Source organism: Schistocerca cancellata, chromosome 5 (genome assembly GCF_023864275.1).
Source record: "Schistocerca cancellata isolate TAMUIC-IGC-003103 chromosome 5, iqSchCanc2.1, whole genome shotgun sequence".
Classification (NCBI taxonomy): Eukaryota; Metazoa; Arthropoda; class Insecta; order Orthoptera; family Acrididae; genus Schistocerca; species Schistocerca cancellata.
The window spans coordinates 431,289,570-431,308,443 of NC_064630.1; positions in this window are offsets into that span (position 1 = coordinate 431,289,570).

Consider the following 18,874-nt stretch of genomic DNA (forward strand, 5'->3'; position numbering starts at 1 on the left):
GCATATTCAACTAGTCATTGACGTTGGTGGATATTTCCTTGCACCTCTTGTCCTTTATTCGGCTCCCGAATCTCAATTTCCTCTGCCAGACCTCCATTTCCGTTTCCTCCGTTGTTCATTCGCGCACATCTTCCATTGAATTGAAACCGGATCCATGGTTTCACAATCCGTTGTTTTGTGATCCGTAGCCTCCATTCCTCCTTCCATTTCAGCCTCTGTTGCGTAGTATATAACTTTTGCTGTTCCCATTCCAGTCTCTTCATTGTTCAGTTTCATTGCTCCCGAAATTTCCCGACCGTGAATGGTTTCCGTAAGGCACTCCATTTCGTACATTTGCAATCCTATTATTATAATTGTTATGTTATGGACGTGACATCAGGCCGGCGACATATCTGTCAGACATTTCTCTATGTTCTCTGATGTTCTCTGCTTGGAATGCGTAGTCTAATTCGTAAAGAGTGTCACGGAAAGTACTGAGCTCCACATTACACCCGCCAGAAATACTTGTTGATGTGCTGACGGAAGTTTGGTGTAACAGTGACGAATGATTTCACCGGTAGAGCATGGTACGTCAAGATACTGTCTGGTTCTTGTCAATCATTGCATCAAGGAACTTGACTGGGCTTTTGTAGCCTCAACTCTCGAAATTTTTGCCAACAATCATCTCGTACTTCATGCACTGTTGCGTATCCTTGGACCAGTGGAGATTTAAGAAGCTATCCTTGAACTCCTGGTAACGTGGCTGAGATTCTGCGCATTTTCTCTGCAACTGACCCTTGCAAGTGTCCGCAAATAAAGGCTAATTTGTATTTTAAAGGCCAATTTGGAGGTAAAGAGAGGTCAAATTGTGATATCCAAGTGCGTGGGTGAGTAAAGTTACCCTCATCTCGGAAAAGTTCGAATCTTGGGACTTGTAAGAAGTGTTGAAAATGAAATAGCGTTTCGTCGACAACTTCCATCTTACGGAAAATATCAGTCCCTTACATGTCCTCCTTCGACGTCCCCTCACTTGTGCTACCTCCACGTCTTCGAGAAAATACGACGTTCATCTCACCATGTCTTCTACTTGCTGTTAACGGTATGCAGTTATCCGTCCCGTCTGAATTTGTTTCTGGTTCTGTTGCAGTCGCGCTTGGCGGCATTTGAAATTGTTTCCTTAGCGCCTCATCCAATTTCCTCTCCATACACGTGTTGATACCTTCCTGCTGAGATTTGAACGAAAGGAGATTCTGGACCTCGCTGCTGTTGTCACCTCCGAACCAGTCCCTAATTTGCGCATCTCAGATTCTAATTTGTCCATGGCCACTGTCGCATGAAGATTCGTGGTCGACTCGATGCGCTGCTCCTCGTTATTTTTCCGCTTTTCCACGCTTTCTATCTTTTTGTTCAAATTTATCACTGCCTCTCGTCCTTATCTTTCTGTGCGTTTACTCTTTTTCAATGCGTCAGCCGCTACTCGCCTTGCGGAAATTGTTACTGCCCTGGTTCCCTCTGCCGTCCTATTAACATCATGTGCGATCTTTAAACTTTTGATTGATTCGGTGTTTACGTAGGTTTTCCTGGAGTTTATTTGCCCATGACTTTTGTTGCTCTCGCATCTGATTTACCTGAGCGCTGATATTTTTTATGTTCATGTTCGTCTCGTAAATTTTCTCCTCTATTCCTTTTAGTCCACCCTCCATTCCCTTTAGTCTATCAAATTTTTTCTCCATTCCCATTAAAAATGCCACCAGATTGAAGTCCTCTTCCTTTTCCTCATATAGTGACCGACCGAACTCATGCTTGATTTCTGCGGTGTTGTTTCCGCATCATAGTTTTCTGATACCTCCCTGTCTTCTCTGTCCGGATTTATAATAATTACCTCTACTTCGATGTGTTCTCGTACGCTCACATCTTCTATCACACGCGACGTGACACTGTCCGTCCCCTCAAGATAAACCATATCGCGTTCGTCTCCCTGATTTCCTTGCTGCACGACATCGTTGTTGCTAACACCGTTCACCAGCAACGTCTCCCTACGTTTAAACTGTGTCTCTACCGCTTCATTGCGCTCTTACTCCATGACCTCCGTGCCCGACTTCTCGTTATCATTCAAATTCTCTATCAACAATAAACTTTAATTAACCGTGCAACACGTGGACAACCATATTATCTAACTCACAAGATATACACAATACAATACAATGAAGTAAAAAATAAATAAAAAAAATTAGCAAAGCAATTTGCAGTCAGAGGCTACGAGAATAGTACACGAGATTCAGAATTAAAAAAAAAAAATACAGTAGTAAACACCACATGAAATAATACGACAACGCCGCTGGTAAAGATTGGAAAACGGTCGACATGTGACACAAAAGTCACTGACACAAACACACTGTAAGTAAAACAAACAAACACATAAACAACACAATCAGAGAACTAAGCGTCTACAACATACTAATGAACTATATTTTTAGCTAACATAATGTGAACCTGTTTGGCAGGGACGCTAAATGACACCGTCAAAGAAGTGCCAAGGACGTAGATCTTGGCAGCAGTTCGGCATCCGCAAACTTCCATCTTTCAGTTTCAATCAAGACTTTAATAAAATGGCAAAGGTAATGTTAATCAGAACACTGGGAGGATTTTGGTCTAAATAACAATTGATTAATTCATTCTTAACACCACATGGCTAAAGAAAGGCCCCACAAGCATTTTTTATTTGACAAACTCTTTCAATAATATGCAGTATATGGTGAATAAAGTGATCATCTGGGTATCAACACACGACACTTACCAGAAATAATCGCTTTACCTGACTTCATATATGTAAATCTGTGGTATGACACAAAAGCTACGCTACTGTCAAGGATCTATATTCTACTGTTCCATAAAGTAAAATATGGTTCCAAAGGACAGGGTGCTGAGAAGCATGTATTGGAGCCCTACGCCGTACCAGCGAATACTTCACTCTTGGGCTGGTCAGATCTGCACACCACGATGCGCTCGGCCATTGCAGTCATGGACTGCAGCAACCTGTTATTTATTAATGGTGCGCGCCCGAAAAAATGCAAGTGTGCGGTCTCTCGTTCGGCTGATTCGGAAAGCAGATGAGTCTCTGAATCCCTGGTGGATTCCGGTGTGCAGGTGGACCCGTTTGCTGGTCTGCCTAACCAATTTGACTCCGTGACACGACCATGCGTGACGGAATAAGTCAAACGTTTAGACGGCCGACTGAAAACAAATAAGTGCACCCACGCACCACTTGTTGTGTGTATGATGCAATAAGCCTTACCGCTGATGGTTCAGACGGTGACTGGCACAGGCTCTAAGTGCCATACTAGCAAAAGACACAAGTCTCACCATTTAGGTATAGACCTGCCGTTTTTTACTTGCGAAGTGCCAGTACAAGAGAGAATAATCGTTAAGAGACCAGTTAAAAGTACTGCTGTATTCTTTAACACGAAGGTTACTCAATTTATGACGTAGTGTATCGTCGAAACTGGCACTCTAAAAATCAAAGCTAAATAACGCTGCTTGGTATTGTTTTATTGGATATTGACTAGCCATAGTCCCATACTCCAGACAGAAGATGGATTTACGTTAATAGTACAAGAGAGTGTTCTTCTCTTTCTCTCAGCTTTCCTTGCCAGGTCGGTAGCATAGTACATTTACATCATAGACTACTCTCACTTTAGCACAAGCCAATCACAAGCTGGAGCGTGGCATTCAAAGCTAGGAGTCCATCCCTTGCTCTGCATACACAGATTTGACCAACTAGAGACTTCGCAGCCTCTTTCCTACGCATTTACTCCATGTCTTTGCTAAAAGCATGACCTGGATGGAACCACAGCCCTCCATAAAAAGATCATTATCTCCCCTGTTTTGTCCACTTCGAACTTTTCAAGGAGCAGCCATAACTCGCTAAAAGCCTCGTGCGTTCACAAAAGTTTTGTAGCAGAGTCCGGACACCTGGGTGCCACTGACCTGTCCCACGGAAATTCGCAGAAACTCACAGCCGTCTCATCGACTTCCTACCTAACAAGGGCCCATCCTCTGCTTTATTGCCGATCATCAATGCTCTGCCCATAGCTCCAGCGACTCCTCGGAACTAGTCAGCCTACCTGGGTGCGGCCGACGACCGACCGGCGCCATCAAATGTGTCTGCACAATGGGACCGAGGGACTGGGCGGCCCACAAATGTTTTCAATCATGTTCCACAGAAAAACGCTTTCCTCGGCCCTCAGCCGCAATATGCTTTTACTGCAGTCAATCAAGTCGGCACTCTCTTCCTTTGAATGCAGGTAAAGCTTACAGCTATTCCTTCACTAGAGCACACAAGCAAGAGCATTAACTAGTGCCAACCATTCCATCATATGAAGTTAGATCGTATCCAGTATAGCAACCAAGTAATAAAGATCATGACACCGTATCAGAAGTGAGAGTTCCCTACAATCTCTCAGCTGTTGTTACGCATGACCTGCACCCTAGAAGATACTTCAGATCGTGTTATGTGTTATTTTTATTATTAAAATCCGTAGTGCATTAAAATGATAACACAGGGCGTTGTGATAGTATCAATTAAAAGTCACTAGATCACAGGCTGATCAAAAGATCGAACAGAATCGAGTTTTCCCGAACTGTGACGTAAGCTGACCGAACAGCTCAAGTCGTGTTCAAGAACAGCTCTATCTGAAGTTATGTGTCTGAATGCTAGCCTTGTACAGATGTGAAACCTGGTTCACAAACAATTCAGACCAAAATCATAAAAACAACTGGCTAACTGTCACATCCATTTTTAGTTCAGTGATCAAACAGGCATATACATAAGCTGTAAAATTCTAATACCTTTCTCTTTGAGCTACATCTTTCGATTTAAGGTGATTGTTTTAAAAACCAAACGTGACAACCAAGTTGTTATTCCGTGTGTGTGTGTGTGTGTGTGTGTGTGTGTGTGTGTGAGAGAGAGAGAGAGAGAGAGAGAGAGAGAGAATTTCACATAAGTAGTCTTAGAAAAAAACATTAATTTTTTTTACTCTAGTACAGTTTCAACACAGTAACTCTTTTAACAATATCTGTCTCCGCAGATTTCAGTATCAGCACTAAATAACCTGATGCTGTGGGTCCGAAAGATCCTGTTGTCATCATCATTGTCATTCCTTACTTTGTAAAGACATTTTCATAGATTCTTTCTTCGCCTATGTTTGCACTATCGCTTTATTTTGTGTGTTGTCAGTATCGTTATTGTTTTTTTTTAATTATCTTTATGAAAAAGTGGTCTTCCCTCTGTCATGCCTTTGACGTGTAACTTAGCAACGAGTTCAAAAATGGCTCTGAGCACTATGGGACTTAACTGCTGAGGTCATCAGTTCCCTATAACTTAGAACTACTTAAACCTAACTAACCTAAGAACATCACACACATCCATGCCCGAGGCAGGATTCGAACCTGCGACCGTAGCGGTCGCGCAGTTCCAGACTGTAGCGCCTAGAACCGCTCGGCCATTCCGGCCGGCTAGCAACGAGTGTTAGAGCATCTCAAAAGAGGGCGCAGCAGGCTCCGCTTGCTCGTCGATTGGCATAAGAATTAGCTGCTGGCGACTGCAGTGGCAGAGGACGATCGAAGACAATTAATCAACTTGGTAAGAGGCCTCGGGAAATACACACTATCAACTGATCTGTGTTGTGCAACGAGTGAGTTGTGCGTTTGCATAAGATGAATCTTAACTAAAGTTATTCACTTGCAAAGCTTCAGTGGCTACTTCCGTTTTGTGACTGTGAGGTCTGGCTCTAGTTGTATTTTTACTCTAACTTGTAAGGTCGCAAACCACTGCTGTTGAGTTAGATGTATGTATGTCCGTCCTATGCTATGTTATATTTTAACTATTTCTCGATTTTGTCATTAATATTACCTGTACTGTGGTTTTTAAAAGTCAGTGCACTGGTGGAAAAAAAAATCGCTACATCAAGGAGGAGTTGTGCGACACGAGCCGAATTTGGTAGGTATGTTTCTAAATCTGAAAGATGATGTCCATTCAAATTTGGTGCCAGTCCCCAAGAGTGGCGCTAGTAGTTCCACTAGGAGGATGCTAATCGCGGTTGCTTTAAACATACGCTGTAACGGTCGCGAGTGTCAGTTACCTATGAAACTGGAATTGGTGAGTTGATGTTAGTCAAGAATGGCTTTCAATTGACAAAGACGTCGCTATCAACACCTCAGTGAGATTGAACGATATCTTGTCATATGGTTATGAGAAGCTGGATCTTCCTTCTGCGATACGGCAGAAATAATTGGCAGGAATGTAGACACCGTACACGATTGCTGGCAGTGGCGGCCATGAGAATGTACGGTCGCAAGAAGGCTGGATTCCGCACGGCACCGAGGCGCTGTCAATAGGGAAGACTACTGTTCTGCGAATGGCTCTGGCGCATCGTACTGCATATGCAGCAGCAATATGAGTAGCAGTTGGCACCACAATGACACTGTGAACTGTCACGAATCGGTTACTTCAAGGATAGCTCCGAGCCAGACACAATGTAGCGTGCACGTGACTGACCTCAAACCACCACCATTAGCACTTCAGTAACGTCAAGCGAAAGCTCATGGGAGGATAGGTGGAGACCTGTTGTGTTTTCTGATGCTGTCTGGTTCTACCTCGGTGCCAGTGATGAGCGTGAATTGGTTAGAAGGTGGCCAGTTCAGGGCCAGCAACCAACCATTCTGCGCGCTAGACACACCTGGAGGTTTGGTCCAAGGTGCGATTTCGTATGACGGCAGGAGCCCTCTCGTGGTTACTCCCCGCACACTGGCTGCAAATTTGTACGTCAGTCTGATGATTCGACCTGTTGTGCTGCTGTTCATGAACAGCATTCAAAGGAGTTAACCTACAGGATAAGCTCGCCCACATACCATTGCGCGTAACTCAACATGCTCTACTGATCATGGTCATGTTGCCATGGAATCTTCGACCACCAGATCAGTCTCCAGTGGAGCACATATGGGGCATCATCGGACGACAGCACCACCGCCATCAGCAAACTGCATTAAGCGTCCTGGTATTGGCTGACCAAGTGCAACAGCCATGGAACTCCATCCCACAAAATTGATATCCAGCACCCGTAAAACGCAATACATGCTCGTTTGCATGCTTCCATTCAACGTTCTGGCCGTTACACATGTTATTAATGTACCAGCTTTTCAAAATTTGGAATGGATTATCCCGCGCATACATTGACTTGTGATCTTTCAATGTCAGTGACTTAAATGTGTCACCTTGACAAACGTAGTCCCGAAATTTCATTACTCTACATTAATTATTTTTTTGTTCCAATTTTTTCCCAGTCAGTGCAGTTCTTTCATCTAGTATTAACAGCTTTTCGTAAATTATTATTCAGAGCTCTGAAAAATTTCAGAGCTTGTAACATTATGTGATTGTTTTATCATTTTAAATCATTCACTAATCGAGCAGTCGCTCGGCAACAGCTACAGTTAGCAAATAATGTTGCGAGAATGTAAAAGGTGAACGACCTGTGACGTAACTTGTTTATTGTCGAAGCGCCGTCAGAGATGCAGTGAGTTATTGACTTTGAAAACCGCGGCGCGAAAAACGGACAGAAGAAGAACACTTTTATTCCATTTTTTTTGAGGTACGAGATATTCTCGATGAACAGTTACTCATTCTTCTCTTGTCTCCTGTAACTTGTGTCGGACGCGCATGTCTTGCCGCCGTATTATTATTGTTAAAATTAATATTGTTCTACATAAAGTAAATGTGTAATACTAAAAGTGCCTAGCAGTAGATTTATTGTGCGACGTGTATGTGAAAACGTCAAAGGAATTGTTTTCATTAAGAGAAGTGCCAGTCAAAACGGCATCCATGTTAAATCCTTCATTGCAGTGTAAGTTCGTCTATTAATTGCCATAAATTCAGACTGGTGTATGGACTATTTATTTAATATAGAATCTATGTCTCACTCCTTCATGAAGTTATTTAATTTTCTTTATGTTTCTGCCAAATAGAGAGTTCACAGTCACGAATTCTTTCGTCGAGTTCGGACGGAAGTTGCATGCGGCGAAATACTTTCTCCGCGTCATATTCTACTGGTAAATGCATGATAAACTACGGTCCCTTAGGAAATTCATGTTGAGCTATCCAAAATAATTATATTTTGAATAGGCATTTACTCTCCTCTGCAATGCAACTTCCGACTGATCAGACGATCAAAGAAGAATCAACCGCACACGGTCGGCGTTCGCAAATATGTTTCCACCGCTGATTATAGCTATATGTTACAGCACAAAAGTAAACATATTGTTATAATTAGCGACTACGAACGGGGACGTTTATAACTGTATGTTTATGTATACTCATTACGTAAACATATCGTTATAATTGGCGCCCGAACAGGGACCCGAATAAAAAAAAAAAAACTTAAAGGAATAAAAATTTATGTAAGATAGGCATTGTGGGAATATTCATAAATAATTGTAGCTAATCTTGTGCTTTTTATTTGTTACATGACATCAAACGCCATCCAATAAAATTTCCATTGAGCGAAAGAAACGAGATATTCAGAGAAAATTACGGAAGAGAGATATTTTTTTGGAACAGAATTTGTGCGAAAATCTAGTTGCAACGCCCAAGGCAGTCATCAGTAACGTAAGTTAAAATTTCGTTAGCCGTAGCCAAGCTTCCTAAATTTCAGCCGACATTAATCAATTTGTGGCGATCTTTAGTAGTTGCAGTAAAATTTGCTTTGAATTCAGTAGATTGCATTTAGTAGATTAGTAATTTCTTCAAGTATTGTTTAAATTCCATTGTTGTGTATTGCATATCATTTGTTTTTAAATGTCCGCTGCCTGTTCACGGAGCTGACCAGCCTTAGTTTTCATTTATTTTGAACAGTGTGCAGCCATACTTTCTTTACGGTCCAGAATAGTCTCTTGTTCTCGTGACGTGCATCTCCCGACATTCCGATCTTGTGACGTAGCAGTGACAACTGACTCGCAACCGATAAATTACATCTCTGTCGACAGCTGACGGCCGTAGCTCAAACGAACTTCATTGACTTACTGTTTGTAAATAAGTGAGCTATGGCAGACGATAAAATGTCATCACTAGATTCAAATGAACGGAATGAAACGAGTGAAGTGTCGCGTCGCTTACGGTCCCGCACGGTAATTAGTAGGGCTGAGACACCAATTGAAACAATTGTAGAAAGTGAAGTGGGAAATCTTACGGACTTTTGTGCCTCACACCATAATGTTACTGGTAGTGAACTAGACAATGCCAGCATAGTTTATGCCACTAGTAGTCGTAGCAATATACCGGTTGCAAGGGAGGCAGGTGAAAGCAATTCAGGGGTAGTGACAGACGATGTATTCAAACAGCTACTGAGTCAAATAAGTCAAATGATGCAGGACGGAAATCGCCAATTGAAAGAGGAAAATCGCCAAATGGTGAATTCCATTAAAAATGATTTGAAAGACGAAAATAGACAAATGTTAGCCTCAATTGAAGATAAACTTTCTACAGTAAGCGAAGAAATAAAAACTGTTAGAGAAAACGTAGCCAAAGAAGTAGCAAAGCAAGTTAAGGATGCTGTTTCTCAAATGCGAAGTGGAATAATTTTCGAACTGAATGACACTTCAGCTACCATGCAAAGCGAGACAGCTGACATCCGAAACGCAACCAAGAATCTTGACTCCACCGTAACCACGGTTAATCACAGATTAGACAGAGTAACTACGCAGGTAGAAAAACTGAGGGAATGTCAAATTTGACTCTGGAAACGGAAACGAAAGTAAAGGAGAGGCTAGATAGTCATGAGAGAGAATTTAGAGAAAAGTATGAGAACTGGATTGCTGGAAAGGACAAATTTGTCGAAGATAAAATTAACAAAGACCTAGTAGAGACTGTGAAAGCAACCACTCTTGGTATCTTGTCAGCTCCTGTCTGAACTCGGTAGCATTAGGCGTACCCTTCAGCAAGAATTACCAAATTGGAAGCAAGAGGTAACGGAACAGCTAAATAACCAGAAGGCACAAGTGAGTAGTAGTTCCCGAATACAGAGACCGAATTATCCTAACTCTTTAGCGTCAGAGGAAGAAGATGAATTATTTCGGCAATTCCGAATACCTGTTGTATCTAATGAACACACTTCACCACCACATATTCCAGTTAGTCACCGAAATCAAGAATCTGACTCAGTAGTAAAAATGATGAAGGAAGAAAGCATGATAAAGCATCGAGTTTTTCAAACCTTTAACCCAGAAAAACGAAATATCCACCCAATTGTCTTTCTTCGTGGATTCTCCGGCATTTTTCCAAGTTCGTGGACTGATAGACAGCGTATCCAATTTGTTACCGGATATATAGGTGGCGAATCGGCAATATGGGGAACAGAAATGGTTGATAAGTGTCGAACATATGAGGAGTTTGAGCACTGTTTCCTCAGCAAATTTTGGAGCGAAGGTGTTCAGAAGCGCCTTCGTGAAGAAGTCTATAATGCAGAACAATTTGACCCCAGGAATAGTAGCCTGAGAAAGTACTTCGAAAAATATCTTGGCAAAATTAGGTATTGGCATAACCCCATCAATAGTAAAGATGTAATTATGATTCTCAAGTCTAAATTACCCATTTCGATTCGTGAAAAGCTGATAGCCATACCAGATGATGATCCAGATACCTTTCTGTCGATATTAGATTCCCTAGACCTGATCTATGAGGACATGAGAGCTAACAAACCGCGGAATACTCCGCACAATTCTTGGCCACAACATTACGACAGTAACGGCTATGAAAAGCCAGGGAACGGTTGAAAAAGTAGTAACGATTGGCAAAACGGAAATAAAGACAGTGGGTATCCGCACAAAAGGAATAGACATAATCAACACAACCGATTCAATCCCGTGTATAACACGACTGGTAACCAGTACGGCAATCAATCGTACAAGCAGAAGTTTGGAAACGGTTTCAGTCAAAAAGGTTGGCAACAGCAGAGCGGATCGCAATGGAATGCACCGTACTCGCGCAGCCAACACTCAAATTACGGGCAGCAACAAACAGCTGATAACGCCCACTCATACCAATACAACTCCGCGCCTAGTAAAAATCAAGCGCAGGGAATGTACAGAAACACAGTTTAACGGCAACCCACAGTGTGAAGGTGGATTTCACAGTAACAATTCCGGAAATCATAATAGTAATAAAAATCATCAGACCCCGCGAAGGCATTACAATCCCCCTGTATTTTTCGCAAACGCGGAAGACAGTAACACGTATTGGACACCAGAACAAACGCAGCAACATTTTGACACGAGGTTTGTGCATAACAGTAATTTTGTTCCTCAGTGTTCTCACAATGTCAGATTGGTCGAACTTTCTAATGATGAAGGCCAATCAAAACCACACAAGCAGGAAAACTAAGTCCAGCATCTGAAAGCTCCCTAAGTGATGCTGTGAGACAGAATAGGGGCTACCACTTCGACGGAGAGACTAATCATGACGTACTTGTACTGAGATACGGTGTTAACTTATAAAGTAGGCGAAAAGGTCTTGCTAAAAACACACTTTAAACCATCGTTGCTCTTACACAAAAATCGACAATGGCAAAGTCTTTTTGAGGGATCTTACGAGATCCTTCGTATACCGCATACAGGTTGTTATCTGATTTCTGATCCCGCAAATGGAAAAATAAAAGGATTATACCATCACTCTGATCTTAAAAAATATCATGCTACAGAATAAGTCAAAAGGAAAGCTTTATAATGACAAGAGAAGGTTAGCCGCTAGTGACTAAGTGACAACTGATTTGACTTCGTTAAAAAAAAATGCTTAGAATATATTACACGACAGTGAGTCTATCTTGCTATACAGCAGACAATTTAAAATATGTTATCTTGAGCCATAATTTAAGTACAGACAAGCTGATAAAAAAAATCTTGTTTAACAAAGAAAGTGATCAACTCCAAGAACTCTAGTTTTAAGATTTAGTTTTAAGGAGATAATATTTAAGAGAGAGAAATGAAATATAAAGCGAAGGATGTGCCTAACAAGCCGGCTTCTGCGATATGAAATGCTAAAGAAGTGAAAATAAAACATAGTATGTAAGAATTTTTTTTTAAGTTCAAGGAGCAATGATCCAGAAACGAAATTTATTTTCGTCAAGGACAAGGGTCGCTTGACAATTATTGGTTCCTGATCCCACTAAAAAGGAAAACATGTAACTAGTTTCTAAGTCAGCTATGTCTAGATTAAGTTCCAATGTACATAGAAATCTGGAACAGGTTCATCTCTGCATTAAAATAACGTAATGTTTACGAAGCATGTGAGTTACTTGTAAGTACCAACATGACCACGAAAGCGCTATCCTTCAGCTAGATAAACAAAGTAGCATTAATTGTAATTGCAATACGCAGGACAGATACATTCAAAGCCATAAGTGAAATAAATACCAAGTATAAGAGTGTAAGTGGCAAGGACAAAGCAATTATGACTTAAGGTGATATATAGAGGCCAATGCAGTGTAGCGCAAGCAGGCGTCAAGGCGAGAATAAAATGACAATGAAACCGCCGGCAAAACAAAGTAGCTAGTTTGTAATTGGAGCGTGTACGCAGACGTACGGCGCAAAGGAAAATTAATTTCTGAGTCATAAGGAACAAGGAGTTGTTTGCTAGATTTCTTCTTCTATGTACTATTATACCTATGTCTTTCTTCTGAATTTGTGTAAATATCCTAACCCGCCTAAACCCGTCCCGTAGACTTGACGTCACAGATTGAGAAATGCGGTTGACGTGGAAGGCTGGTTTGGCATACGATTTTCAAAAGGAAGCGCGTGAACGAAATCGGGAAAAGCTAGTTTTCAAATGTCTTTATTTTTCCTTTTAAAGTCAATCCGAGACGCAAACCGAGATCGCGATAAGGAATTTGAAATTTTCTTGAATGGTGTTCTGTTCTCATGTGAGAGGGCAATCAAATGTGACTGATTGATCCTCACATCTAGTAAAAAGAGAATTTTTGTTGAAATGACAGTGATAACTTTAATGAATCTAATAAATAGAAAGAACGATTGAAATGAATTGAAATAATAATAATTGCTAACAGATCGGAGAAACTAATGTATTGTGACTGTGAACTAAAAGCATAATTAGTCTTAGAGAAAGATGAAGAACAATGTAAAGCGAAATGTTAAGGTAGTTAGCAACAAAGCAACAGAAATTGAAATGGACATGATAATCAAAGCTCTGAATTAACAAGCTTCAAAGTGAGACAAACTATTTGATTATAAACTGTAAAAAAAAATTGTGTACGTAGTAGTGTATAAGTGAAGGCTTAAAATGGTGTGGAAGTCTGCCACAGACACGAAGCAATACATCGTTGTTATAAGTAAGTGATAATTTCATTCACGGTGAAGAGAAAAAAGTGTTAAACGTGCAGATAGGCCGACGGACAATGATAGTCCGGTTGTGTAACCGAAGGCGGTGATGTGATTACGTGCAGTGCATCGGAAACCAAGTGTGTTAGCTGCTTTGCAAAGTGCGAGCGCTAGCCTACCTTAAAATCTTCAAAATCGGCTGGAAAATGTGGAGACAGGGATGGTTTCAAAGGAGCCTCTGTCCCTGATAATTCTCGTCCCTCCTCACCAGCTCAGCAAACCACAAAATACCACAACACCATCGACGCAACGTGTTCACTGAACCGTGCGCGTAAAAGCTGAAGTACCGCGTGGAGGCTAGTGAGCGCCTCGAGTTGCGATTCAGCTCTAACAATCAGCCTGTGTCAACGTACATCGACGCAACAAACGCGTTAAATTTAAAGTGATGTACTAGCACAGCACTCCCGCTGCAGTTCGACGAAACGGACTTTCCATGAAAGCCGCTCCCAAAATAAAAGACTCTTATATGAGTTCACAACATATCACATACAATGCTAATGTTATATCCCGTGAATGAAATGTGAACAGAAAAACCACACGCGAATAGTGACAAAGTCAAATTCCTATGAATCCCAAGTCCTAAAATAGATCTAAGCTTAGTTTTTAGACTAATGGGTACTTATATTTCTTTTGTTACATGTAACGTGTGTACGTAACGTGCGAGTGAGACTCGCCCGCCAAAGCTGATGAAAAGTTTTCTACTCGGAGACCGCAAAGTAGCGATCCAACTTCTCAAGGCATAAGCTTCACCTGGAGAAGAATCAAATTTTAACTTACCTGTCAATACACAAACAGTGAAAGCGTAAAAATCATCACAACTAGTGAGCAATGGAAAATGGACACGTGTGAGAAATTCCATGTGTGAGAATTATATTTGTATAAAAATGGACACGTGTGAGAAATTCCATGTGTGAGAATTATGTGCGTATAAAAAGATGAATCCTATGTGTTTTCTTTCAGGAGCAAAGAGCCTATGAGCTCTGGACAATAACTTGAGGCCACAAGGATGGTCGGTATGAACTCTGTAAAGAAAAAAAAAAAAGACTGTAATGAGTATAATGTATAATGTCCTTTGTAAACTTCGTAGATTTACTGTCTTAGTTTTTTTAATTTTTTTAATTTTTTTTGTGTATCTTTACCTTAAGAACTGTCTATGTCTATGAATGAGAGATCACCATATTTGTGTAATCCTAATAATCAAATGACAGGAATACTGTGTTTGATCAAAGTAAATCTGTAAAGTACTCAATCCCATAATGTTAACGGCGACATGTGAATCTTGGTAATCTCCTTGATTTCCAAGATTCCCATGGAAGGCAATGTAACATTATGTGATTGTCTTATCATTTTAAATCATTCACTAATCGAGCAGTCGCTCGGCAACAGCTACAGTTAGCAAATAATGTTGCGAGAATGTAAAAGGTGAACGACCTGTGACGTAACTTGTTTATTGTCGAAGCGCCGTCAGAGATGCAGTGAGTTATTGACTTTGAAAACCGCGGCGCGAAAAACGGACAGAAGAAGAACACTTTTATTCCATTTTTTTTTTTTGAGGTACGAGATATTCTCGATGAACAGTTACTCATTCTTCTCTTGTCTCCTGTAACTTGTGTCGGACGCGCATGTCTTGCCGCCGTATTATTATTGTTAAAATTAATATTGTTCTACATAAAGTAAATGTGTAATACTAAAAGTGCCTAGCAGTAGATTTATTGTGCGACGTGTATGTGAAAACGTCAAAGGAATTGTTTTCATTAAGAGAAGTGCCAGTCAAAACGGCATCCATGTTAAATCCTTCATTGCAGTGTAAGTTCGTCTATTAATTGCCATAAATTCAGACTGGTGTATGGACTATTTATTTAATATAGAATCTATGTCTCACTCCTTCATGAAGTTATTTAATTTTCTTTATGTTTCTGCCAAATAGAGAGTTCACAGTCACGAATTCTTTCGTCGAGTTCGGACGGAAGTTGCATGCGGCGAAATACTTTCTCCGCGTCATATTCTACTGGTAAATGCATGATAAACTACGGTCCCTTAGGAAATTCATGTTGAGCTATCCAAAATAATTATATTTTGAATAGGCATTTACTCTCCTCTGCAATGCAACTTCCGACTGATCAGACGATCAAAGAAGAATCAACCGCACACGGTCGGCGTTCGCAAATATGTTTCCACCGCTGATTATAGCTATATGTTACAGCACAAAAGTAAACATATTGTTATAATTAGCGACTACGAACGGGGACGTTTATAACTGTATGTTTATGTATACTCATTACGTAAACATATCGTTATAAGCTCTGAAATTGTTGGTGTTTACTTGCTCTATGTGTTACATGCAGACGTCTGTTTTAACATGTTTCTTATGTTGTATATCTTATTATTTCATGTTTTATGAGAATGGTTCCTACATGCTGTAACATCTCCCAGTTTACTGCGTGAAATTGTCTTTCCAGGGGTGGGTGCATGTCCAATCTTGGGATCGTGAACAGCCTCATTAAAACCCAATTTGTTATAAATTCTCCAAGAATCGCGTCATTAATTCCTTGTGCTTATTGTTAATTCTCACGGCAATATATTTGTGCAAATTCTATGTGAAACACAGGCTTTAAACATAAAATAATATGTTTCTTTCGAATAAATGTTTTCTCGGCCTGGAAAAATCCACTCCCATATACTCTCTTTCAACTCCCGTGAAGTTTGAAACTTGATATGGTAAATTACTCGTATGTCTCTCAGTTACAGAATATACGTATAGCCACCTCGGCTGCGTAAAGCTGTCGTCAAATTGACCGTGGTTTCGACAGCTCTAAGGCGATCTTCATCAGAATAAAAATTGCATAGGATTATATTTAATTTTTATTCTGATGAAGACCGCCTTAGAGCTGTCGAAACCATTTTCAATTTGACAACAATTTCATGCAGCTGAGGTGGCTATACGTATGTTCTGTAATTAAGTTAACGCACGGTTGCTGGACTTTAGAGTATAACAATGTTTAAAATTTCGTGTGCCTCTGTTGTTTCCCACCATTCGTTTCAGGATTTCGAATTTTTATTTCAACTTATATTCTGGAATGCTTTCTCTAGTACGATACTGATTATTTATATTCTTCATTCGGCTCTCAATTACTAATGAAAAACAGCTTAATTTTCTCCGTCTCTTTGAAAATGGTGCACTGGTTCTGGAGCTGTAAAATCTCGAATGCGGAGAATTTACGTTTATTTTAACAATTGCTAAAGAGGGTGTAATTTCTAGATACTTTTACGACACAGAATAGTAAAAGGTAGAAGATTAGAAATTTTTATTAAAATTCATTCCCATTACCTTGGACAATGTCAAGTTAAGCCAGAGACAAAGGCTGAAGCACGATGCATACCGGTATGTTACAAGTCGGTCAGACCTTCGACACATTATGATGCAGCCCACCCGGAGAGAAATACGCATTCAGCAGAAAGAATACTGCGACAGAAAACCAAGGGAAGAGAGACAAGTATATTCGTTAGCTCGCAAGACGTGGTACAAGAAACTCTAATCTTAGACAAGAACACAGGCAAGGACTGATGCAACAGAGCAGTTAACAGCCTATTAAGTGAATATATCGAAATATAGAGGACACATGCGAACCTTACGAATCAAGCCTCACGTTATCGGTTCGCACTAGCTCCCTTTAAATATTCCAGTTTTCCGACTCTCATTAGTTGATCACTAGGATCGATGGCACCCACAATAATAGCACTCATGATTACTATGAATTAACCGGAGATTTACTAGAGACGATGGTCTTCACCTGATTTTTTCATGGTGGTCGCCACCTATCATCTGCTGATGGAGAAACTAACTGTCTTCCCACAATGCCACATCGCAGAGTGCTGCCAGCACCGAATTTCAACGGAGGAGCCAGCAATATGGCCTCTTGGGATGAATGTTCCTGTTCAACACTCATGCCGGTAGCAAGTACATCAACGGCCTACACGACTACCGACATAACATCCATCACTGGTGGGTCATCGTAGAATTCGGAGTGGGGTTGAAGACACTCCAGCAGCTAGCACGAGACTCAGCTTTTGCGCTGAGCACGGCCGCCGCCTGCCAGTGAGCAACCCGCTAGACCGCTGAGATCGCTTGCACCAGCGGCTGGGCTGATTGAACACACATCAGCTAGAATCCGACAAGCAGTTGAATAAAGCATCAATCGAGTCTGGTGCAGATGAGCAACGAATTTTAAAAACACTGAATAAATGATTGGACTTTAATAATGTTTTACCAGCGTCGAAGATGTTTCACAGGTTCCCAGCAGCCATCCTGACCTCGCACTGGGGCGGTTGTGCTCGTCTCCCTGCAATACTAAATTTTACTAACCAAAAAGAACATGTACTTGACTAGCAAAAAAATTTTCTACTTCGCTTTGTTTACGTTTTTCAAGTCTTGTCTAAATAATCTGCAGCCTGTTAGCGCCCTCTATACACTTCCAATTTGTCTTTGGCACCAACTGTTATAGTACTATTCTATCATCGACTGAATGACGTCATTTCACTATGTTCACCCCTTTGTTAAAGTAAAACGTGTCCGACAGCTTTCATTTCGGTAGTCACATCTAGCTTGGGCACCCAGTATGCTGTCCAAAGTGCTTAAGTATCTAAAATTTCTAGAGCATTCTCGTATCGTTCACTATCGTCGCTCTCATGACCTACATTCTCTCCCTTCCATTCTTTTCTGACACCTATGATACTTCTCTGGTGTCCTCTTTCCAACTGCTTACCGCCCTTCTGTTGGACGCTATGCTTTCACTATGATTTGTAAGTGAATATAATGTTCTCAGAAGGAAATCTCTTTTCTTACCGGTGCTTCTTATGAAACTGATACATAAAATGGGGCAGAGCCCAAGGTGGATTTATATATTGATTTTTTAACTCGTTTAGGGCATGTAGTATTATGGTCCTTAGTGCTTGTGTTTCTGCTGTGCTGTTGTTGTCTGCCACTTCTGCTGTTAGTGGTGAAGTCTGTTTTCTTGTTAATACCTTGATCTTTTATGTTAGCCTAGTATTCATTAACTTTCCTGCTCAACTCTATCTTCCGTTTCATGGAACGTTTGCTAGTCTTATTGAAGCAAATATCTGTAAGGGATGTTAGGAGAGGTCCGGTTTCAGCAGCGAAGGAGTGGTCATCCCTTTTTTTAGTTATTAAGTCCTGCCTACTATGAAGTTCTGCAAGGTCTCTCTTTCTCTCTCTACTAGCCTGATCCAAAGGTTGAACCAATTTGGTTACTTCGAAGACCTTAGAGGTCAACATGTGATGGTCCGTTCCGTAAAAGTAGTCGTACAAAGCTAGGAATCTTCTTCTGTTGGTATAGGTGGGGCTCTGTTGGCGTTGGTAGAGTTCGCGAGTTAGGTTTGTACCATCGTCTCCTATCTCGTGTGATCCCTCGTCCCATTTTATTTCGCAGGAATTTCCTTT